This window comes from Mustela putorius, unplaced genomic scaffold (assembly GCF_011764305.1).
Source record: "Mustela putorius furo isolate JIRA1106 unplaced genomic scaffold, ASM1176430v1.1 tig00000695_pilon_pilon_pilon, whole genome shotgun sequence".
In the NCBI taxonomy this organism is placed as follows: domain Eukaryota; kingdom Metazoa; phylum Chordata; class Mammalia; order Carnivora; family Mustelidae; genus Mustela; species Mustela putorius.
In genome coordinates this window covers 4,289,580-4,315,993 of record NW_025421447.1, presented here as the reverse complement: position 1 = coordinate 4,315,993, position 26,414 = coordinate 4,289,580, and the positions used below count along the sequence as shown (strand labels likewise).

The 26,414-nt window shown below is 38.9% G+C and overlaps 1 long non-coding RNA gene and 2 pseudogenes across 1 annotated transcript; 2 read left to right on the top strand and 1 right to left on the bottom strand.

The window, feature by feature from the left end:
* Positions 1-69: 69 nt before the first annotated feature.
* LOC123392918 lies at positions 70-18,014 on the bottom strand. Its single transcript, XR_006607616.1, has 2 exons — positions 17,808-18,014; positions 70-1,440 (listed from the first exon to the last, which is right to left on the bottom strand). It is a non-coding gene; the product is annotated as an uncharacterized LOC123392918 (long non-coding RNA).
* Positions 18,015-18,790: 776 nt separating this feature from the next.
* On the top strand, positions 18,791-21,276 carry LOC106004611 (annotated as a pseudogene).
* A 682-nt stretch (positions 21,277-21,958) lies between these two features.
* On the top strand, positions 21,959-22,878 carry LOC101681635 (annotated as a pseudogene).
* The last annotated feature ends 3,536 nt before the right edge of the window (positions 22,879-26,414 follow it).

Here is a 26,414-nt window from a genome sequence, read left to right as displayed (position 1 = left end):
GTGTCACTCTGTTAGGGTCAAGAAGACCTCAACCTAGGGAGGCGCAGAGGAATGACACCAAGACAGCTCTTTCTGCAACAGCACGGGCTTTATTGTTCCAGCATGCTGGGGCTCTGCATACTCCCCAAGGGAGTATGGGGTTTTTATGCATTTTTTAGACAAAGGCTTGTCACAAAGCCATAATCACAGTGACCTCATAGTTACAGTTCCTGGTATGCTCTGCACAGTTTACATTTTTCAGTTAGCCATATCTTATCATCCGGGTGTAGCTGGGTGGCTGTGAAACTAGGACAAAGCAGTTCTCCTCTTTGCTAACCCCAAGCATAATTCAAGGACATCTCTTAAGCAGGGACCGTGGTCAGGATGTGGGGCCTCGGGGGAATGGAGGAAAACACAAAGGGAAGGCCATGCTCCTACTTCTCAAGGTTCAACCCGCAAAGCAGCAGAGCAGTTACAGAAAAGCAAGTTAGCAGAAGCTCCACACAATTTAACTCTTTCAGCTCTGGATCTCTTCAACTCCTGGTGTCCCTTTAAGAGGTGGTCTAGCAATTCCATTTCAAAGTCTTTTTCAAAAGACAGTTCTTTTCTATGACTTTAAAAAAAAAATAAGCATTTACAAAACGTGATTTTTCTAACTCTACTTTATCATATGTAGGCAACCTCTTTACATCTAGAAGGCTTAGATGTGGCAAAAGTTTTCCTTTGAAAGGTTGGGCGGTGGGGAGCGGAGAGCAGCTTTGTCATATTATGTACACAGGCCTTCTAAAAATGGCCAGCAAATCTTCCCGAAGGGTCGTCTTCCCATTGGCCAAACGCTGTAGATAATTCTCCCATGTCGATCTTCCAACATCAATGTTTGGTGGAACGAAGACCAACTGCCTGTGGCCCGTTAAACGTTCCACCCGTCCTTCTGGGCCTGTTAGGGCCTCTGTCCACCGTTCCCCATGGAGGGTGAGGTTTCGTCCAGTGGGAACGGAGAGGTCTTCCCAGGGCCGGACCTATGCGGCTGCAAGGCCCAAAGGTGGCCAAGCTAGCGTCCCCACAGACCCACCTTCTCAGACCCTTGATGGCCCAGTGGGCAGCATTCACGTGGCCGCCATTCTTCTTGCTCCTGTACACGGAAGTCCAAAGGCGCGACACGCCCGGGGGGCTTGGGCAGGGGCTTTGCGGAGGCCCCACAGAATTGCACCGGAGGCGTAGGCAGCAGGCGACGTCTGGGCTCCAAGAGGCCACCACCACCTGTGCCAAGGTGGGGTCGGGGTGCAGAGCTCACAGCTGCTTCAATCTGAGCCTGGCCGGTGGACGACCATGGCAAGGGTGCTGGGTCTCTGCAGGTCACAGCCTTCGACCTGTTACCAGGCCCCCACGTTCACCCACCAGCATCATGCTGCAGGGCCTGGAGGGCTCTGGGATCCATGGGCGTGCTGCTCTCTGCTGGAACTAGAAAACAAACATTTTTTATATGTAACTCAACTCAGAGTTGCTGGAGGACACTCATATTCATGTTTTCCCTTAGGGGGAAAAAGATTTGATATTACTGAAGCAACAGATTTCATTTTCAAGCGTGCGCAGGATCAGAGGAAGACGGGGAAGCCCCTTAATGGTTTTTGTGTAGCTCCTCAAATACTTGGACTCCAGCACAGTTTGGAGCTAAACATCCCTTCTTTCAACCCAGCTCGGGCTTTGAGAATCTCTGAAATATTGTGCTAGGAAGGATTGAGAAGTATATTCAAATCCTACTAAATATGCATTTTAGTGTAGATATAATAGGATTCTAAATATACATACACATTTATGATAAAAGTCTGGGAAGCTTTAGATAAAAAATTAACAGTATAGCTGCAGTGTGATTACAGTGTGTTTTCCTTTTTTGCTTTTAGAAATGATAGTCCTTTAAACAAAAGCTATTTGTTTATAAATTTTAGTAACAACTACTATATTGAAGCTATTGTTTTAGGTTCTGAAAAGTGAACACAATAGTTTTTATTATGCTGATTATAAAATTAGAGTTAATTTCTATTTCAAAATATAAATTTTATATGGTGACAATTTTATAGAATTTTGTACTTGAAAACCATGATGATTTCTGCATGATAAAAACTTTATTCTTGGGGCGCCTGGGTGGCACAGTGGGTTAAAGCCTCTGCCTTCGGCTCAGGTCACAATCCCGGAGTTCTGGGATCGAGCCCCGCATCGGGCTCTCTGCTCGGCAGGGAGCCTGCTTCCCTTCCTCTCTCTCTGCCTGCTTGTGATCTCTGTCCGTCAAATAAATAAATAAAATCTTTAAAAAAAAAAAAACTTTATTCTTTCTGTGGTTGTTAAAAAATGTTGTAAAATACAGTAAAACCATTACTACAAAAAATCAAAAAACTGTCTTAAAACATTACATTCATCTCAGAATTATGGCTTACATTTGTCTGTTCAAATTGTTCTATCATCTATCATTGAAAAAACTTGTTCTGTAAATATGACCACCTTGACAGCCATGTTTTTCTTCCTCACTATTTTTAATGGTGAGTGTCTTTTTGATTTTTTAAAGCCCAATTTCTGCCTCATTTACAATATCAATGTAATACATCATTTTATTACTAAATAATTTGAATTCTGCATTATTCACTCACTTCCTTTTTTCTTACATTGTTTTCTTCCCTTATGAATTTTTGCTTGAATTACATGAATTTGTGTTCTACTATGAACTTTAAAAAGTAACTTAAAATGAATTTAGGTTTTTATTTAAATTCTAGCTAGTTAACATACAGTGTAATATTAGTTGCAGGTATACAACATAGTGATTTAACATTACGTAAGATACCCTGTGTTCATCACGACAAGTGCCCTCCTTAATCCTCGTAACCTATTTCACCCATTCTCACTCGTAACCATCCATTTTTCACTATAGTTAAGAGTCTGTCTCTTGGTCTTTCTCTCTCTCCTTTTCTTGAACTCCCTTGATTTTTAAATTCTACACATGACTGAAATCATAAGCTATTTGTCTTATTCTGACTGGCTTATTTCATTTAGCATTATTTATTCTAGCTCCATCCATGTCACTGCAAATGGCAAGTTTTTTTTTTAATGGCTGAATAATATCCCACTGTATATTACTCAGCCATAAAAATAATGAAATTACACATACAAACACACACGCGCGCGCGCGCACCACCCCTTCATCCAGTCATCAGTTGACAGATGGTTAGACTGTTTCTGTAATTTGGTTATTATAGATAATGCTCCATGTATCCCTTAGAATTGGTATTTTTAGATTCTTTGAGTAAATACTTAGTAGTAAAATTGCTGAACTGTACGGTAGTTTTATTTTTCACTTTTTGACCAAACTCCATGCTGTTTTCCAGAATGGCTCCACCATTTTACACTTCCACCAGCAATGCAAGATTGGTGCCCTTTCTCCACATCCTTGCCAATGCCTGTTATTTCATCTGTTCTTGAGGTTAGTCATTCTGACACATTTGACTTGATAGCTGACTATAGTTTTGTATATCTCTAATCATCAGTGATGTTGAATATCTTTTCATGTGCCTGTTGACCATTTGTATGTCTTTAGAAAAAAGGTTATTCATGTCTCCTTCCCATTTTTAAATTAGATTATTCATTTTGGGGGTTTGAGTTTAAGTTCTTTATACGTTTTGGATACTAACCCTTTATCATATTTGTCACTTGCAAATATCTTATCCTATTCTGTAATTTGCCTTTAGTGTGTTTTTTCCTTCACTGTGCAGAAGGATTTATTTTGACAAAGTACTTGATAACAACAGGCAAAAGAATGAAAGTGGACCATTTTCTTATATCATACACCAAAATTAATTCAAAATGGGTTGAAGACCTAAATTTGAGACATAAAACCATAGGAGAATATGGAAGTACGATAGGAGAACTGAGGAAGTAAACTCTGACATTGGCTATAGCAACTTCTTTCTAGATGTCTCCTGAGCATGGGAAACAAAAGTTAAAATAAAGCAATGGGATTTCACCAAAATAAGTTGTCTTCTGATTATTAATCAACTATCTTTTCTAAAGTATGGCCTGGTTCCCTCTTTTCAGATTGACAGGATTTTTACGGGTCAAGCAGATACACCCCAATGTCTTTTATGTTTGTTGTTATTTTTTGGTGATTATCGTCTTTTTTTTTTTTTGCATAGTATATAATCAGAGTGTTTTGATTAATATCAATATTAATATTTGGCAAGATATAAGAATTGTCCACTCAATGACCTCCTATAAGATGGCTCACTCTCATTTTTACTCTAATAGCAGGAATGAATGTTTATATGGAGTGGTCCCAAACTTATCAACTCTATTTTTTTCAGCATCTGTTAGACTCAGTTGGGAAGCCTTATGGCCTGATTCCTTAGAAAACATAAACCTGTATTTCTCAGAATACATGTTACATTGTCTTTTCCTTTTTCTATTCCCAATAATTTGCTCAAGCAAACTACAAGTTTGGGGGCACAGTTAGGGGTGAGTAAAATACCACAGTGGGTATTTAAGCACAAGTACTGATACACATTTTCACAGTAGTTTCAAGTACAACTAATTTAAGACCCGATCTCCATGTGCCATTTTTAAAATAGTACCAGGCTAGTAAAGGATCACTAAAGAATGACACTTGAGACCCAATAATTATTTCAAGACAAATAATACTCAAAGTCATAGTTATTTTATGCCATTAGAATATAGACATGAGAATATGAACCCTGTGAATACAGAAAAGTAACAAGTCCCCTGCTAGATGAGATCCATGGTGGATTTAACCTTTAGCAGAGAAGTGAGAGGAGGAAGAAACCTCCCTAAATGCTGTTAAGAGAAAAGCAGCTGAAATTTAAACATGGTGAATTACTGTCTGTGCCTGGAGTTGAGGCATGAGAATAAGGGTCACTTGTTGTCAAAGGACAGCAAGGGGCCTGGTAGAGTAAGGATGTATGTAGAGGAGCAGGAGAAAGTTAACAGGTGGCTGAACCTTACACAAGGCATCCGGCACTCTATCCTTCAATCCCAGAGGAGTAATGTGGCGGATGAAACAAGTCTCATTTTTATGGGAAACAATTTTATCAGTTTTTTTTACACAAAGTCCCTCACATTGAATGAAATATTAAGAAATGTAAAAACATATTACTATCATAAAAATAATATCAGACCCAGAAATGACCAGATTTTGGAATTATCAGAAATGGATTGAGGTAATTACAATTGACATGTTAAATAATTTAGAGAAGTAAGTATCATGAGGGAATAAATAATGCTTTTCTTTTTTTTTATTTTTTCAATTTATTTATTTTCAGAAAAACAGTATTCATTATTTTTTCACCACACCCAGTGCTCCACGCAATCCGTGCCCTCTATAATACCCACCACCTGGTACCCCAACCTCCCACACCCCCGCCACTTCAAACCCCTCAGATTGTTTTTCAGAGTCCATAGTCTCTCATGATTCAACTCTCTTTCTAATTTACCCCAACTACCTTCTCCTAACACCTCTTGTCCTCCATGATACTTGTTATGCTCCACAAATAAGTGAAACCATATGATAATTGACTCTCTTTGCTTGACTTATTTCACTCAGCATAATCTCTTCCAGTCCCGTCCATGTTGCTACAAAAGTTGGGTATTCGTCCTTTCTGATGGAGGCGTAATACTCCATAGTGTATATGGACCACATTTTCCTTATCCATTCGTCCGTTGAAGGGCATCTTGGTTCTTTCCATAGTTTGGCGACCGTGGCCATTGCTGCTATAAACATTGGGGTACAGATGGCCCTTCTTTTCACTACATCTGTATCTTTGGGGTAAATACCCAGGAGTGCAATTGCAGGGTCATAGGAAATAATGCTTTTCAATAAAGAGATGGAAATTTTCAAAAGCACTGAATGGAAATGTTACAATAAAAAAAAATCACATTAGGCATTTTTTTTTGGGGGGGGGGCTTTCAAGAGAACTGTAAATAGTAGGTAACAATCAATGAATACATACACTTCAGACAAAATGTGGAAGAATATATCTCTAGCAGACCTGCTAAATCAAGTCAGTTAAAAGAATCTCTTTAGACTGAAGAGAAAAGATGCCATATAGAAAACTAATTTTGAATAGATAACAATGCCTGGAAGAATACATATATGGTAAATACAACAATTTCACAAAAACAAAACTAAACTAAAAAACCTCTTCATAATTCAGTAGTTGGCCTCATTAATATCCTTCCTCAGTCTTTAATTAGGCAAAGGAAGTCAGTCAATATATAGCAAATTGGAAGAGAGGTCCTATTTTGACTTATATTATATAACATCACACTGAATATTGGTAAAATACACATTTCTCTCAAACGTAATGGAAATAGTGATAAAAGTCATATTGATGAGCCACAAAAACATGTCACATTTTTGTTAGAAGAGAATTTGTGCTGTACTACAGTAGTATCCAATTCTAAGTCACTGATAGTATACATCTAGAAAATCTCCACATGCTTGAAGATTATATGATCTATTTCTAATGGATCATGGGTCTGAAAATAACAAAAAACATCAAAAAATAATTGAGGAAAACACGGCTTATTAAAAGTTGTCTCATAAGCTATTCAGTGCTTAGATTTATAGCATTAAGTGCAGTAAAGAAAAAAGAAAAAGGGGTCCAATTCCAGGATATAAACTTCCACATTGATAGAGGGACACTGAGCTGGTTCAATGGGTGGAGCCTGTGACTCCTGATGTGAGTTCAAACCCCATATTGGGTATTTAGATGACTCAGTAACAAAAAATTTGAAAGAAGCTAGCTGAACAAAATAATCCCAAAGGCAAAGTTGTCAACATTAAAAAAAAAATCTACATATTTAATTTATTCCATTAAAATTGAAGGAGAAATATTATATGCTAACTGCAAAAGATGTGGTGAATGCACTTGAGAAAATGCAACATACATTCATGATAAAACTGCTCAGTAAATTAAGAATACTAGTAAACTTTCTCAACCTCTTAAATCAAATCTCAAAAACGAAATTGAAGCCAAAAGCTATGGTTGATACCCTAATTAATGCTGACATACAGACCACCTGACACATGACCAGGAACAAGACATGTTTCAGTCTTACCAGGGAAATTCAAAACAGTGTATCCAAGACCATAGAGCTAGTTCAATAAGTCAATAGTCCTAAAGTCAAATTATACCTCAGAATAATATTTTAAAGCTAAGAAGATAAGAACCAGAATGTATTTTGAAAATAAGATATTATGAAGACTGAAAATCAACCACCACAATAAACCACATAAGGAATAATCATTTAAGGCTCTCATTCTCATGTTTTCCATATATAGATAAATATATACAAACACACACCACGTATCTCAAGCTCTTGTCAATATCAATATTATCTGGGGTTTTCCAAAATTAAAATGTAGCAACTGATCTCCATTTTCAGTGTGATCTCTACTATCAGGAAACTATGGGACATATGTGGGGTTTCTAAGTCATCTGTAATGCTTTCTCAGAACTTTCAGAGCCACTGCAGAGAGGTGATTCTACAGTCTTGGCTTCAAAGAGGACCATAAAAGTAGTTCTTGAATCATTTATTAAAGTATGCTGTATGCTTGGGAATCGGTTAAGAAATTAAGTGATATATTTCAAGCGTAATAGTTGGAGAAAATAAGGAAACAATTAACTCCTAATTACATTAAGTTTGGGGATATTATATAGATTTATAGAGTATGGCTTTATATAAGACAGTAAGATGGTTATTGGTAGCACATTAACTTGAAAGCTTTCTTCTGCAGAGTAGTAGCACTATCATCCTTTCATCCCATAAAGCAAATATTTTCCTAACTCTTACATCTCTAGATTATCATAAGTATTTGTTTCCATGCCTCCTTTCCTATTCTGTTGTCTACTTCCAAGGGAAATTCATAGAGTACTGTTCTCCTACTTGGCCTCAGAGCTGAACACAGCTCCTAACTCAATACAGGAGTTTTGAATTTAATTAAGATGGATTTTAAGGATAAAGCAGGCATTCCTAAATCCTAGAGAGAGCAGAACACGACTTGTAGGATCAAAGGTAAAAACATGGACCAACTAGAAAAGACAATACACAAGGAGGATTTGGACAAAACAGTGTTAAAAAAAAAAAAACTCTGAAAAACATTGTAGTAGCCAATTACAGGAAACAAAAAACAAAACAAAACAATTTGTTCAGCACAATGGAATATTTAAGTAGTTAAAACATAAGGTTAAGCTTTCATGGGACAACTATTTACATACACATAAATCCATTATGCATTGTGAAGAAAAATTTGGAAAAAAAATTGAGTTGCGTATCTACATATCTACATAGATGTGTCCATCTGCTGTTGAAAGCAAGATCATTTTGAGATTGCATGGAGTCAACCCTTGGGTTACTCAACAATCTTCAGGTGAACTATTACATTTTGGATTATAGGGAACAGGGACAAATTACCTCCTCTTAGAATGGAGCAATGCTATAGTAACTTGTAAATGGATTTAAGTAGCAATGGTGCAGCACTGAAGACTTACATAAAAGTTCCAAGTATGGATCAATATTCTTTGTAACTAAAAGGTAGTACATTGCCTCTCAAATTCTAACAAGTCTTACTTTTGCTATTCTTTACCAGAAATATCAGTATTCAAAGCATAGACTTTACATTTCCAAAATATGACATTAATTAGGTTGAAGACTTTTTTTTTTCACCAACAAGTTTGAACTCTTTGATGACCATGAAATTAAATTTCATGAATATAAAACAGAGTGAAAGTATTTCCTTTCTGGAGAATTAATAAATTTTGTAAATTTCCTTTAAAAGTTTTTATTAATAATACCAACTATCCACATACCCACTTACATTTATTTGGTCACCTAATGAACTAAAAGTTTTACACATCTACCATTTGTTCTTAAAGTCATGGTGAATGTGTTAAAAGAAAAAAAAAAACGTTTTTCTCTTCTAAAAGATCTTAATCTATATAAGGACATCAGAGTATATGTAAAATCTTGGAGGTGAAACAAATGAAAATAAAATCAAGTGTCAGAATGTGTGGTGCAGAGCAGAAGAAAACATTAGTATTTCCTTTTTATCTTAAATGTCATTTATGACACAGATCAGGAAGCCAGATGCAGTGATATTTTCTAAAAATCAAGGTGATCTATGTGCTTTTTATGACCACAGTCTGGTTTCTGAATGATTTATGGTCTTCTCAAACCAATGAAGAAGTTAATAATAACAGTATTTCTTTGAGGAACATTTTTATTTCCTGTATTGCTATTTAAGTGACTAATACATGTATAAACCAGGTAAAATTACTTATTAATTCATAACACATCTTAAACAAGTTAGTGTACTTAAAAAACCTAGTTGTATTATCAAAAGACCTAGGTCTTCCCTCAACTTTCCTAGGAGTGAGAAAATTACCTCTATAAGTTTTCTAGACTCTAAAATTTTGAGTCTAGAAATTTGGTCTAATTCACAATATTATGAAGATCAGCTGTGCCCAGTGTGATAGTATTTTTAATGACAAAAAAATTCAGAGTATACATAAAATATTGGAAAGGTTAGAATTTCTGAAGACAAATAATAGTTTTAATGGTTCGTTGTCCCTCATCCTGTACTACACATTTTTCTGCTATAGATATCAACCACATTCTGCATTTATTATAAAAATAACATTTATTTTTATTTCATTTTATGTGAAGTTAGCTGGATGGTTGTAGCTCAGATAGTTGCTTGGTTTTTCTAGGTTCTGTTAATTTGACCAGTTTATAGGAAATACAAAATGGGATGTCCATAGACAATATTCCCTAAGAACAAAATTAATGCACGTAAATTAGAAATGAATTTTATAAACATGCTTCCTTTTATGTTCTCTTTGCCCAAGAAAGCACTGTAAGTAGCAAAATGTTACTAACTGCTCTGCTCAAACTAATCTGTTACAATTTTATAAAGAATCAGTCCCAATAGGTCAAGATGGCAGGAAAGTAGGAGGAGGCGCCTTTTAAAGCTGTACCCTAAAGTGAGCTGATTACCTACCAAAGAACTCCAATCACCCATGAAATCAGCCTGAGATCAGAATTATACACGTCTGGATCTGTACAGGAGCAGAAGACACCAGTGGGCAGGTAAAGCAGAGTGGGAACGGAGGACTGATATCAGAAGATAAACAAAAGGGGAGGGAGCCACCAGAGGCGACCCGCTGGAAAGTAATACCCCTAATAGGAGGGAAAGTGCCCTGCGTCTGGGGACCAGCATTAACTTGGAGACTGGTTGAAAGCACTCCAAAAGAGCAAAGGATCATGGAGGGGGGGATTGTGGGAATCCGGGCAGCTATGGACAGGGGCTTAAGTCCCCGGTCCCAGGACAGCCTCCCCTGGCATTGAGCCAGAGAGAGTGTGGCGGAGAAACCAGGTCTTGGTCCCTAAGCCACCAACATTCCCCAAGAACTCAAGGAATCCTGCTCCTATGAGGGGCTGGGAGCATCTCCAGAGGACAGAATGCGCAAGCCCTGCTATACAGCCTGAGATGCGAGCGCCCTCATCCTCCCCTGAGAGAGGTACACAAAGGCCCAGCTGGTGCTCTTAAACTCACGCCATTGTTTCAGAGCCTAAGACGAACTCCCCAAACTCTCCCCTGAGAGAGGTGCACGAAGGCCCAGCCTCGTGCTTTCGGTCCTGAGCCCTGTTCTCAGAGCCTGAAACACCTCCACGACCCACAGCCTCCCCTGAAAGAGGTGCATGCAAGCCAGGCGCTCTTAGACCCAGAAAGACCAGGCATTCCCAGCCCGGGGCCAACGGGAAAATCTCAGTGTGCAATTGCTTCCTTGAACCTCTCTGGCGGTCTGGAGTTGCCCAGACAGCCGCTGCTGCCAAGGTTTTGGGTACAAGCAAAAGATCCTGTGTCCCCAGGGACCGTGACTTGGAACCTGCTCTGCCAGCGGCTCAGCGGGAACTTATTTGGACTCTGCAGCCAGACTGAGGCTCCTCTCTGAGAGGGAGGTTAGGGTGCAGTTTGCTTTCCGCTAAAACTACAAAACCATCAAAAGCGGTCAAGGTGAGAGAAAAAAAAAAAAGTGAACAAACATAAAAACCACCAGAGAACAAAAGCCAGGAAAAAAAAAAGTTTCCTCAGAGCCCATCCCCTTGAGGCGGGGGGAGGACTTAACTCAGGAACATCACTGACTGAAAACCCACGTGGCAGGCCCCTCCCCCAGAAAACCAACAAAGAAAAAAAAAAGACTACTAGAGAACAACCACCACAACTTCATAGAACAACTTTTATTTTTAACCAACTCCCACTATTCTGGTTCATGTCTTTTTTTACATAGATAATTTTTTAAACTATTTGCAATCACAGTGAGCTGTCGAGTGCATCAAATTCCATAATAATCTTCTAACCTGAACTTTTTGATACATAAACCTATGCTTTTCTTTTGTATTTCTATTTTTTGAAATTTTTTATTCTTTTAGATTAGTTAAGTCTAGTTTTCCTTTTTATTTCTATTTTCTAATATTCATATAGAGTTAAACTTCAAAGTAATCCCATTTCCCCAATCAATACTACCCCAATAGGTAAACCAATTTTTAATCGCCCTTTATCTTAGAAAAGTTGAGTCATTTAACAAAGATACCAAGATACATACAGGAAAAATCAAAACAACCTTCCTCACCCACACTGAGAATTTTTAACCATTCCCCCATCTTTTTCTTCCACCAGTGTTTCTGTGTTTTTCTGTTTGTCCTGATAGTATATAAATCTTACACTTGGGGTTCTTTTTGACGAGGCTCTTCCTACCTTTGCATATATATATATATATATATAATATATATAATATATATATATATATACACACACACACACAAATGTGTGTGTGTATTTCTCTTGTCATATACGTTTCTCAGTCTTTGTGTTTGTCTGTTTTTGTTTGTATACTTCATAAATCTTACCTTGGGGCCCATTTCAGCTGAACCTTCTCTTTTATCTTCCCTTTCTTTCCTGTCTCTAATTTTTTTTTCTTTTCTTTTTTCTCTCATTTGGGTGGGGAATCCTGATTGCTCAGAAGTGTTCCAGGGTGCACCTTGACTGCACCATGGTTGATACATCCAGCCACATCCATTAGCCATCTCTCACCAAAATGAATAGGAGAATTCCGGCTAAGAATTATCCAGGCAATAGCTAGGTTGGAGAAAGCCATGGATGACCAAACGGAATTGATTAGGGCCGAGCTGAAAGTGACCAGAGATGATGTCCACAATGTTAGGGCAAAGCTGAAAGCTACTAGGGATGAGGTTCACAATGCTCTCAATGAGTTCCAATCAATCTAAATTCTCTCAAAGCTAGAGTAACTGAGACAGAAGATAGAATTAGTGATCTGGAGAACAACCAGAGAAAGGATCAGGAGGAAGCCTGGAACAAACAGCTTAGAAGCCACAAAAATAGAAAGAGGGAAATAAATGATGCCATGAAACGTTCAAAGGTCATAATTATTGGAATCCCTGAAGGGGAGGAGAAAGAAAGAATTCTAGAATATATAGTGGAACAAGTTCTTCAGGAAAATTTTCCCAGTCTTGCAAATGGAACCAGCGAAACGGTCTCCAAGGAAGATTATAGATTCCAGAAAAACATCAGGGCAACTGATAGTCAAACTGAGGAATCATAATTGCAGATAAAATCTCTTGAAGGCCGCTAGGACAAAGAGGCTCCTTACTTACAGAGAAAAGCCCATCAGAATAATGCCAGACCTATCCACAGAGATCTGGCAAGCCAGAAAGGCCTGGCAAGATATATTCAGGGCACTAAATGAGAATAACATGCAGCCAAGAATACTTTATCCAGCAAGACTGACATTCAAAATGGATGGAGATAAAGAGATTCTAAGACCGGCAAGGCTTAGAAGACTATGCAACCACCAAGCCAACACTGCAGGAAATATTAACAAGGCGGTATATAAAAGAGGAAAAATCCTAAGAATAGCACTGAACAGAAATATAGAGACAATCTACAGAAAGAAAGACTTCAAAGGTAACACGATGTCAATAAAAACATATCTATCAATAATCATTCTCAGTGTGAATAGCCTAAATGCACCCATAAAATGGCACAGGGTTGCAGACTGGATAAAACGACAGTACCCATCCATATGTTGTCTACAAGAGACCCATTTTGAACCTAAAGATACACCCAGACTGAAAGTGAAGGGTTGGAGAAGCATCTTTCATGCCAATGGGCCTCAAAAGAAGGCCAGGGTAGCGATTCTCATATCAGATAAATTAGATTTTAAACTGAAGTCTGTAGTCAGAGATACAGAAGGACACTACATCATTCTTAAAGGGACTATCCACCAAGATGATATAGCAATTGTAAATATCTATGGCCCCAATATGGGAGCAGCCAATTACATAAGAAAACTGTTAATCAAGATAAAGAGTCATATTGATATGAATACATTAATAGTAGGAGATCCTAAAACGACTCTCTCAGAAATAGATGATCGAAGCAGAAAATCAATAAAGAAACAAGAGCATTGAATAAAACATTGGACCAGATGGACCTCATAGATATATAAAGAACATTCCACCCTAAAACAACAGAATACTCATTCTTCCCAAGTGCACATGGAACCTTCTCCAGAATACCACATACTGGGTCCCAAATCAGGACTCAACAGATACCAAAAGACTGAGATTATTCCCTGCATATTCTCAGATCACAATGCTTTGAAACCGGAGCTCAATCACAAGGAAAAGTTCAGATGGAACTCAAACACTTGGACGCTAAAGACCACCTTGCTGAAGAATGCTTGGATCAACCAGGAGATCAAAGAAGAACTTAAGCAATTCATGGAAACCAATGAGGATGAAGACACTTCAGTCCAAAACCTATGGGATACAGCAAAGGCGGCCATAACAGGGAAATACATAATCATCCAAGCCACCCTCAAAAACATTGAAAAATCCAGAAGGCACCAGCTGTCTCTACCCCTTAAAAACTGGAGAATCAACAACAAACCAAATCAACTCCACACATAAGAAGGGAAATAATCAAGATTAGAGCTCAGAGCAATGAGGTAGAAACCAGAGATACAGTAGAATGTATCAATGAAAAGAGAAGCTGGTTTTTTGAAAGAATCAATAAGATTGATAAACTATTGTCCACACTAATCCAAAAGAAAAGAAAGACCAAATTCATAAAATTATGAATGAAAAGGGAGAGATCACAAATAACACCAAGGAAGTAGAAACAATCATCAGAAGTTATTATCAACAGTTATATGCTAATAAGCTAAGTAACCGACATGAAATGGATGCATTCCTGGAAAACAATAAACTCCCAAAATTGAACCAGGAAGAAATTGACAACCTGAATAGACCAATATCTAGTAACGAGATTGAAGCAGTGATCAAAAACCTCCCCAAAAACAAGAGCGAAGGACCTGATGGATTCCCTGGTGAATTCTATCAACCTTTCAAAGAAATAACACCTATTCTCCTGAAGCTGTTTTAAAAAATTGAAGCAGAAGGAAAACTTCCAGACTCTTTCTATGTAGCAAGCATTACCCTGGTTCCCAAAACAGGCATAGACCTTTCCAAAAAGGAGAATTTCAGACCAATATCACTGATGAATATGGATGCTAAGATTCTCAACAAGGTCATAGCAAACAGGTTCCAACAGCACATGAAAAAGATTATCTACCATGACCAGGTGGGATTCATTCCTGGACTACAAGGATGGTTCAACATTCGCAAATCAATCAATGTGATACAACAAATTAATATGAGAAGAGAGAAGAACTACATGATCCTCTCAATCGATGCAGAAAAAGCATTTGACAAAATTCAGCATCCGTTCCTGATTAAAACTCTTCAAAGTATAGGGTTAGAGGGAACATTCCTGAACTTCATCAAATCTATCTATGAAAGACCCACAGCAAATATCATCCTCAATGGGAAAAAGCTTTCAGCCTTCCCATTGAGATCAGGAACACAACAAGGATGCCCACTCTCACCACTCTTGTTCAACATAGTATTAGAAGTCTTAGCAACAGCAATCAGACAACAAAGATAAATAAAACGTATCCATATGGGAAATGAAAAAGTCAAACTCTCTCTCTTTTTGCAGATGACATGATTCTTTATATGGAAAACCCAAAAGACTCCATCCCCAAACTGCTAGAACTCATACAGCAATTCAGCAACATGGCAGGATACAAAGTCAATGTACAGAAATCAGTGGTTTTCTTATACACTAACAATGAAAATACAGAAAGGGAAATTAGAGAATTGATTCCATTTACTATAGCAACAAGAACCATAAGATACCTGGGAATAAACCTAACCAAAGAGGTAAAGGATCTGTATTCGAGGAACTACAAAACACTCATGAAAGAAATTGAAGAAGACACAAAAAGATGGAAGATGATTCCATGCTCTTGGATTGGAAGAATGAACATTGTTAAAATGTCTCTACTGCCTAGATCAATCTATACGTTTAATGCCATTCTGATCAAAATTCCAGCAGTATTCTTCAAAGAGCTGGAGCAAATAATTCAAAAATTTGTATAGAATCAGAAGAGACCCCAAATCGCTAAGGAAATGTTGAAAAAAAATAAAACTGGGGGCATCACGTTACCTGATTTCAAGCTTTACTACAAGCTGTGATCACCACGATAGCATGGTATTGGCATAAAAACAGACACATAAACCAGTGGAACAGAGTAGAGAGTCCAGATATGGATCCTCAACTCTATGGGCAAATAATCAACAAAACAGGAAAAAATATACAGTGGAAAAAGTCTCTTCAATAAATGGTGCTGGGAAAACTGGACAGCTATATGTAGAAGAATGAAACTCGACCATTCTCTTACACTGTACACAAAGATCAACTCAAAATGGATAAAAGACCTCAACATGAGACAGGAATCCATCAGAATCCTAGAGGAGAACATAGGCAGTAATCTCTTCGATATCAGCCACAGCAACCTCTTTCAAGATATGTCTCCAAAGGTAAAGGAAACAAAAGTGAAAATAAACTTTTGGGACTTCACCAAAATCAAAAGCTTCTGCACAACAAAGGAAACAGTCAACAAAACAAAGAGGCAACCCACGGAATGGGAGAAGATATTTGCAAATGACAGTACAGATAAAAGGTTGATATCCAGGATCTATAAAGAACTCCTGAAACTCAACACACACAAAACAATCATATTTAAAAAATGGGCAGCAGATATGAACAGACACTTCTCCAAGGAAGACATACAAATGGCTATCAGACACATGAAAAAATGTTCATCATCATTAGCCCTCAGTGAGATTCAAATTAAAACCACATTGAGATATCACCTTACACCAGTTAGAATGGTCAAAATTAGCAAGACAGCAAACAACATGTGTTGGAGGGGATGTGGAGAATGGGAGACTCTCTTCCACTGTTGGTGGGAATGCAAGTTGGTGCAGCCTCTTTGGAGAACAGTGTGCAGATTCCTCAAGAAATTAAAAATAGAACTTCCCTATGACCCTGCAATTGCACTCCTGGGTATTTACTCCAAAGATATAGATGTCGTGAAAAGAAGGGCCATCTGTACCCCCAATGTTTATAGCAGCAATGGCTACAGTCGCAAAACTGTGTAAGGAACCAAGATGCCCTTCAACGGATGAATGGATAAGGAAGATGTGGTCCATATACACTATGGAGTGTTATGCCTCCATCAGAAAGAACTAATATCCAACTTTTGTAGCAACAAGGATGGGACTGGAAGAGATTATGCTGAGTGAAATAAGTCAAGCAGAGAGAGTAAATTATCATATGGTTTCACTTATTTGTGGAGCATAACAAATAGCATGGAGGACATGGGGAGTTAGAGAGGAGAAGGGAGTTGGGGGAAATTGGAAGGGGAGGTGAACCATGAGAGACTATGGACTTTGAAAAACAATCTGAGGGTTTTGAAGGGGCGGGGAGTGGGAGGTCGGGAGATCCAGGCGGTGGGTATTGGAGAGGGCACAGATTGCATGGAGAACTGGGTGTGGTGCAAAAATAATGAATACTGTTATGCTGAAAATAAATAAAAAATAAATTTAAAAAAAGAAATATTAAGTTAAAAAAGAAAGAAAAAGAATTTATTAATATCATGTGGTTTCAGATGGAAGGGTTCCCTACCCCAGTCCTTCCTGACCTTAGTGTAGAACTCACTGCAGTAAGAATAGACATCTCCAACACTTATCCATCCGTGATCCCCCTAAACCCACAATTACTTTGAAAACAGCCACTGTGAGGGCAGCTCCAAGGTCGAAGCTAGGGTTCTCTGGCAGAGCCTCGTGGTCACATCCTTCTCCTTCTGGAACTGGTGCTTCCCAGCAGTACAATCAAATTATGATTCATCATATGGGGCTCCTTAGCAGTGCACAGGTTCATTGTGGACTAAGTTACTCCCTAGTCCTCACTGATCAGGTCAGGCTTGTCCTTGCAGAGATGGCTCCTGCTGTATGCATTCCTCAGTTTCCCCTGACTTTTCTGAACTCGACGTGTCCCTGTTCTTACCTCCATTGGCAACCACTTGCCCCACCATTGCCTTATCCTTCTTTGGGTTATTCTCATCCCCCAAGCCTGCTGATGTTCTATCTTCCATCTGCTCCCTCCATACTCGGTTTTCAGTCTAGGTTCGGCTCAGGCTCCCACAGGGGGGACACAGAGAAGGGCCCAAGTGAGATCTCAGCTGCAGTCCCCAGAGCTACTTAACGGGCACCTCAGATCGTCATGCACTCACAGAAACTGAGCAGGAAGGGAATTGGGAGAATGTGAATACCAATCTTACCTTACACATGAGGAAACTGAGGCCCAGAGATCTTAGGAGCCAGGGCAGGAAGTAGAACGTGGCCTCAGTGAAAGCTCTGGCTTCTCTGGACTGAGTTCAAGTAACAGAATGGCCCTGACTCTTCCCTTTAAAATCTTTAAAAACAACAACAACAATAACAACAACAACAACAAAACCCACCCAGATATTGCCAGCTGCTCTCATGTGCTCTGCAGCCCTCACTTCCTCCCCGTATCTCTAAGCAGCTGGTTCCGCCTGTCTTTGCCTGCAACCCCCTTGTCTTGTGCCACTTGGAGGTCTCCTCCCTTAAGTGGTCTGCCCCCTTGTGGATTCCAGGGGAACTGCCAGGGCCAGAGGCCGAAGGCATAGGCCCTGATCCCTGAGTCCAGCTGGGAGGTCAGAAACCAGGCTCTAACTCACCACCTGCTGGGACTCCAGGATGTGGCACCTCACCAGGCAATGTTTGTCTGGGGACCCCAGAATCCACTAATGGGAGACTGTCACCTTCTTTCTTTTTTTTTTTTTAAAAAGTGAAATTTACATGCAAGTATTTCACCCATTATAAAAAGTATCCTAGAATGACAGAGTTGTTCAGCTAGGACCCGAGTTTGTTTTAGAGGCTTCCTGCACCTCCCCACACCTCCAGCCCCTCTGCAATTTTCGCTCCCTCCTCAAGCCGCAAACAATGCTGATCTGCTTTCTGTCTCTATACATGGCTTCTTTCTGGAGATTGTACATAAATCAAATGAGACAGTATGTAGTCCTTGGTGATTGGCTTCTTTCACTTAGCATGCTTTTCAGGGTCCTCCATGCTATAGCTTCAATCAGATTTCTCTCCTGTTGTTGCTGAGTAGAATTCCATGGTACAGATGGGCCACCTTTTGTTCATTCACCAGTCAGTGGCCCTTTGTGGTACTCTCAAGTTTTTCCTATTGCTTCAGATTAATGAATAGGCTTCAGGTTTGGCACACATCTTAGAGGCTATGGAGGTACTCACACAGAACATAGGCAGAGAGACACCATCATTGTGCCCTTCTTCTCCCTCACTATAGTTTGTCAGTATGTCCCAGAAAGAAGCTTAAACACTAGCCTAGAGTACTGATTTTTAAAACTGTTGGTCAGAGCACAACTCCAGATCTCATGCTTTGGTAGCCAGCAAGCCTTAAGCTTGTGGTCCCACAAAACTGTGTGTGTGTGTGTGTGTGTATAGGTATGTGTGTGTGTGTGTGTGTATGTATGTATTTTAAAAGCTGCTGTCTAAAGATCTGGCTTCCAGTCGGCTGGGTTTAGGTGTTAGCTGAGATATTCCCCTCTGGGACACTGATACATGCCCCTTGGGCACACCCTCAATGACTGGAAGCTATTAAAAATGAATTATGTTGCTTGGAAAATCATAAAGGACCAAGAGACAACCAAGAACTAGGGAGAGGTTGAATGTCAAGGTTCATTTCTTAAAAGAAACATTTTCAAGACTGGGAGAGGTGACAGCTTCATTTAATACATAGAAACAAACACAAAGAGTGAAGCAAAATGAAAAAACAGGAATGTGCTCCAAATTAAAAAAAAAAAAAAAACTCTCCCCACCAAAAAAAACCTTAATGAAACAGAGATATACATAATTTGCCTGACGAAAAATTCAAAGGATCATAAAGATGCTTTCTGAATTTGGAAGAAGAATAGATTTTAAAAAAAGAGTTAGAAAATATAATAAAGCACCAAATGGAAGACATAGAGCTGAAGAAAGCAATAATTGAACCAAGAAGTACACTAAAGGGGTTCAAAAGCAGACTGGATAAAGCAGAATCATCAGTGAACTCAAAACAGGGCACTGGAGAGGGAACTGGAGATCACCCAATCAGAGCAGCAAAAAAAATAATGGAAACACACACACACACACACACACACACACACAAAACAACAACAACAACAACAACAAAACCAGAAGGTAGCCTAAGAGACTAACTGGAAACATCAGACTTAACATTCGTACTATGTCTGTTACAGAAGATGGAGAGAGAAAGGGATAGAAAATTTATCTAAGGAAATGAATGAAATAGCTGGAAATTTCCCTAACTCAGAGAAGGAAACAGACATAAAGTTCCAATTAAGATGAACCCTGAGACTCACAGGAAGGCACTTTCTAATTAAAATGTCAAAAGTTAAAGACAAGGAGATAATCTCAAAAGCAGCAATTAAAAACTATAACAAGTATTTAAAAAAAAAAGGCTACAGAAGCTTTGCAGCAGAAGCTTTTCAGGCAGAAAGGAGTGGCACAATATATTCAAAGTGTTGAAAGGAAATAAACTTTCATCCAAAATACACCCAGCAAAATCATCATTCAGAATTGAAGAAAAAATAAAGAGTTTTCTGGACAAAGAAAACCTACAAGTTCATCTAAAACAGCATTACAAGAAATGTTAAAGGGACTTTTGTAGGCTGAAAACAAAAAGTGCAAATTCATAACAAGAAAACACAGGAAACCAAACTTGGAATTATCTGCATTAGTGGTTTTCACAATGCTCTGTGTCGGCAGAGAACAAGATCCAGATCACTAGGAACCTCCACCAGTGCAGCTTCCCTGTGAAATAGAGGGGAAAAACCCATACCTGAAACAGGGTCACCATATCGTAGGAGTGGGATTCCCTCTGTTTCCCCTGCACCAGGAACAGCTGAGCCATCACCAAAGAAGCCATAAGAATGAGGACCATTTCAATGTGCTTGGTTTCATGGCTATAGTGCTTGGTATGCATGCATGTGTATTCAACCCTCCACTGCTTCTCTCGGGAGAGGTGTGACATATCAACCTCATCCAGCTCCCATTCTCTAACAGTACCTTCTCCAACCTCCACTTCTACCACTGCCATCTTCACCAACAGTACAGATACCCCAAGGGTGGTTTATAAGTAAGTAGTTCTTGTTTATCTATAAAATAAGCTATGCCACTGGCATTCTTGGCTACATGGCTGTCATGTTTACCCTTTATGGTCTCTGTTATTCAAGATCAAACCAGAAGATGCCATGGACTTTGTTATTTCTCTTGTCTTCTATGGCCTCTACTATGTTATTCTTGAACAAGACTTTGTAGAAATGTGTGCAGACTACATGGCATCTACCATAGGGTTCTACAATGTCAGGCATGCCTACCAAACATCTCTCAGACAGTGTGTGTGCCATGTGTGGGCAGCAGATCTTTGTGGATGTCAGTGAAGAGGGCATCACCAAGAACATACATAGCATATATAAGCTGTCTTGCAATCACGTATTCGTTGAGTTCTGCATTCTTGGCTGGTGCACTGTAAGAAAGATGTGTCCCTACTGCAAACAGAAGATGAACCTCAAGAGAATGCTCAGCAATCCCTGGGAGAGGCCTCACTCATGTAGAGGCAACTGCTACACTGGCTTCAGTATTTGGCAGTCTAATATCATTGGCCTGGTGCAAGGCATCAACTATATCCTAGGCATGGAATAGTCAGGAAGCACCCACTAGGGACCTTATGGTACTCTCCTCCCTGTTTTCCAAGATGTCCTGGGTAGGAAAGACTCAAAGGGACACCTGGAAAACTCAGGATCCCTCCAGCTCTGTCCAGGATGGGGAGGGAAACGTTGGAGAGCCAGCCAGTTGGGCTGCAGCAGTGGGGGCATTTTAAAAGAAAACTATTTCAATAAATATTTAAAAAACAAAAAACAACAACAACAACAAAAAAACATATGAATGTATGAATCTCATTAGTAAAGGTAAACATTCAGTACAAATGGCAGATTAATCACTTATAAAGCTACCATAAAGTTAAAAAATTAAAGTAGTAAAAATAAGAATAACTACAATAATTAGTTAAGGGAAACACAAGATAAAAGTATGTAAAATGTGATGTCAAAACCATAAAACATGGGGTGAGGGGAGTAAAAATGAGTTCAGAATGTGTTTAAACTTATTAACTTAAAATACAGTTATAAATAAAGGTTGTTATACTAAAACTCATGGGAACCACCAAGCAAAAACCTATGGTAAATTCCCAAAAGATGGTGAGAAGGAGATTCTTTTCCAAGAAAAGAAATGACAGATGATGTTGGTGTTATGGGAGGGCCCATAGCTCTGGAATGGGAGGCCATGTTGGCTTCCATGGAGGCTTTAGGAGCAGCATCTAGGTCAGGGACAAGGCCAGAGAGTTCAAAGAGGCAAGGCCAAGGAGTCGATCCCCATCACCATGCTGTGCCACCTGGTCACAGTCATGAAGATCAAGTCCCTGGAAGAGATCTATCTCTTCTCCCTACCTATCACGGAATCTGAGATCACTGACTACTTCCTACGGACATCCCTCTTCAAGGATGAGGTTTTGGAGATTATGCCTATGCAAAAGCAGATGCATGCTCATCAACAGGCCAGGTTCAAGGCATTTGCTGACATCAGTCTGAATGTTAAATACTCCAAGGAGGTAGCCACTGCCATCCGTGGGGCCATCAACCTAGCCAAGCTTTTTTAAGAATTTTTATTTACTTATTTGACAGAGAGAGAGCACAAGCAGGCAGACTAGCAGGTAGAGGGAAAGGGAAAAGCAGGCTCCCTGCTATGCGAGGAGCCAGATATGGGGCTCAATCCCAGAGCCCTGGGAACATGACCTGAGCCAAAACCAGTCATTTAACCAACTGAGCCACCCAGGCATCCCATGGTCAACTTTCCATCATCCCCATTTGGCAAGGCTACTGGAGGAACAAGTAACCCCCAAACTGTCCCATGCAAGGTGACTGGCCACTGTGGCTTTGTGCTGGTATGCCTCGTCCCTGCTCCCAGAGGCACTGGTATTGTCTCAGCCAGGGCCCAAGATGCTACTGATGATGGCCAGTATTGATGTCTGCTAAGCCTCAGCAAGAGACTGCACTGCCATCCCAGGCAACTTCACCATGGCTACTTTTGATGCCATTTCCAATATCTATAGGTATCTCACCCCTGACCTCTGGAAAGAGACTGTATTCACCAAGTGTCCCTATCAGGAATTCACTGACCATCTTGTGAAGACCCACAACAGGAATCTCCATGCAGAGGACCTAGGCTCCAGCTATGGCCACCACATAGATCTTATACAAGAAAAATTAAAGTGAATTAAGGGCTATTTAAAAAAAGAAGAAGAAGAAGAAGAAGATTGTGAGAAAGGAATCTAAGCACACCACTAACAAAATGTTCAAACCATGAAGGAAGCAACCAAGAGAAGAAACTGAAAGAAAACAGCCAGAAAACAATTAAGATGACAATAAGTACATAACCATCATTATCACTTTAAGTATAAATGGACTAAATTCTACAGTCAAAGGACAAGTAGCTAAGTGGGTTTAAAGAAGAAAAAAAAAAAGACCTTTATATATTGCTTACAAAAGACTCATTCCAGATTTCAGATTTCAGAACACACACTGACTAAAAATGAAGGAATGAAAAAGATATCCTATATAAATGTAAACAAAAAAAGTAAGCTGGAATAATTATCCTTAGACAAAACAGACTTTAAAGCAAAGACTGTAATTAAAAACAAACAAACAAGGCATTACATAATGAGGAAGGGATCAATCCACAAAGATATGTAACATTTATAATATTAATGCCCCCAAACTAGGAACACATAAATATGTAAAGCAAACATTTAACAGACCTAAAGAACAAAACACAACAATACAACAACAGAAAGAAATTTTCATATCCTACTTTCGTAACAGATAAATCATCCAGACAGAACATCAATAAGGAAACATCAAACTTATACAACATGCTCTGTAGATGAATTGAAAAGCATTCCATCCAAAAGCAGAATACATGCTCTTTTCAAGCGCACATGGAATATTCTTCAGAATAGACCATATGTGAGTCCACAAAATAAGTACTACTAAATTCAAGAAGATTGAAATCATATCAACCATAGTTTCTAAATATAAGATGAAGCTAAAACTCAATTACAAGAAAAAAACTGGAAAATTCACAAATATATGAAGATTAAACAACATGCTACTGAACAACCAAGGGATCAATGAAACCAATGACAAATAAAAAGGTACCTTGAGACAAATGAAAATGGAAATACAATATCAAAATTTATGGGATACAGCAAAAGCAATTCAGACAGTTCAGGAAATAAATGCTTACTTCAAGAAAGGAGAAAAATCTTAAATAAACAACATAACATTATACTAAAAAAAGAACAAGTGAAGTCCAAAGTTAGTAAAAAAGGAAATTATAGAGTAGAAATAAATCAAAGAGACTAAAAAGATAATAAATAAGATCAATGAAACTAAGAGTTACCTCTGTGAAAAGATACATAAAACTGGCAAACATTTACCAAGGATCACAAAAAAAAAAAGAAAGAAAAGAAAAGAAAAGAAAAAAAGAGAGAGAGAACTGAAAATCAGAAATTACAACTAAATACAAAGAATCACAAAATACTATTATAAGCCACAAATTTTTAAAAATCTATAAGAAATGAATAAATTCCTACAAATATTCAGTCTTCTGAGACTGAATCATAAAGAAAAAAAAATTTAACAGATGGATTACTAAAGAGATTGAATCAGTAATCAAAAATTTCCAATAAACAAAAAACTGCAAGACCACATGCCTTCACCAGTAAATTCTACCAAGCATTTAAAGAAAATTAATGGCAATCTTTCTCAAACTCTTTCAAAAAATAAAAGTGATGGGTATACTTTTGAACTCATTTTAGGCAATCAGCACTAGCCTGATTCTAGCACCACACAAGGACACCATAAGAAAGATAGTTATAGGTAAACAGCCATGATGAACACAGATGAAAAATTCTCAATAAAATATTAGCAAACCAAATTCAACAACACATTAAAAGGCTCATACTCAACACGATCAAGTGGGTATTATTCCAGGGATGCAAGGTGGTTCAACATCTGCAAATCAATCAATCATGATAGAGCACATAAACAAAATAAAACATAAAAATCATATGATCATCTCAAAAGATGTAGGAAATGCATGACAGAATTCAACATCCATTTATGATAAAAGCACTCAACAAAGCAGATATAGATAGAATGTACCTTAACATAATAAAGGCCATATACAACAAAACCCTGCTAATATCATACTCAATAGTGAAAAGCTGCAGGCTTTTTGTCTAAGATCAGCAACAAGACAAGAATACCCCACTAACACCATTTTATTCAACATAGTATGGAAGTCGTACAAGAAAAATTAGGCATAGAAAAGAAACATTAGGCATCCAAATTAGAAAGAAAAAGTAAAACTGTTAATATCTGCAGATGACATGATATTATATATAGAAAACCCTAAAGACTCCACCAAAAAAACTACAGAATAAATAAATTCCATAAAGCTGCAGAACACAATATACAGAAATTTGTATTTCTATACACTAACAACAAAGTGGTAAAAAGATAAATTAAGAAAAAGATTGTATTTACAATTACATAACAAGAATGAAATACCAATGGGGAGGAAGCAAGATGGCAGAGGATTAAGAGACTGAAATATCATCGGATTCCAGGAGTTCAGCTAGATAGTTATCAAACCATTCTAAACACCTACAAACTCAACAGGAGATAGAAGACAAGAATACCAGGAATTCTAGGAACAAAAAATCAACCATTTTCCGGAAGGTAGAAGATGCAAAGTGAATCCAAAGTGATGGGAAGATAGACCGTGGGGGGAGGGGCCGGCTCCCGGCAAGTGAGACAGCAGCAGAGCACAAAATTGGATCTTTTAGAAGTCTGCTCCACTGAGGGACATCGTCCAGAGGGAGCCTTCGCGGGGACAGTGTGGCCTCAGGACCTGCGGGATCAGAGAAAGACCAGGGGTGCCTGAGTGTGGCAGAGCTCCCAGGTATCAGAGGAGGGAAGCCAGCTACAGAGATGGAGTCAAGGAATGTGCTCTGAGCTCGGGATTACCTTAAACGAAGACCCAAGTAACAGTCAGGTCGCTGCTCTTCAAGTGGCGACCCCACAAGTGGCAGATCCAGAGACCCCCTCCTTCCTCCTCCAGGAGGACTGGTGCAGGAATGCGTGGCAGGAATCTACTGGGTTTGGAGACTCCAAATGACGCTGTACGTCAGAGACAGAAACGCTCAGTCACAGGCCAGGTGAGCATAGAGCACGGATGGAGTAGGGGAGACAGGAGTTATTGACTGCATTTATCTGAGGGTGCACTGAGGACTGGGGGCCCGAGCTCTTGGCTCCTCCAGGCCAAAGATTCAGAGGCCGACATTTTCATTCCTGTCCTCCAGAGCTCTATGGAAAGTGTCTAGGGAACAAAACTACTAAGAGTGAACATGAGGAGATTACTTAGCCCGGGCCCTGGCAAGGGCAGTGAAATTCCACCTAAGGCAAAGACATATGATACTCCCTACAAAAGGCCCCTGCCCCAGAAGATCAGCAAGAACATCCAGCCAAGACCAAGCTCCCCGATCAAGGAGAACAGCACAACTCCAGAGCTGAAGGAAAGCAATGCATAGAATCCATGGCTTTTTTCCCATAATCCTTTAGTCTTCCAAAGTCAATTAAAAAAAATTTTTCTTATTCTATTTTTTAAACTCTTTCTTCTTTTAATGTTTTTTAATTAGTTTATCTTAAAAATACTTTTCT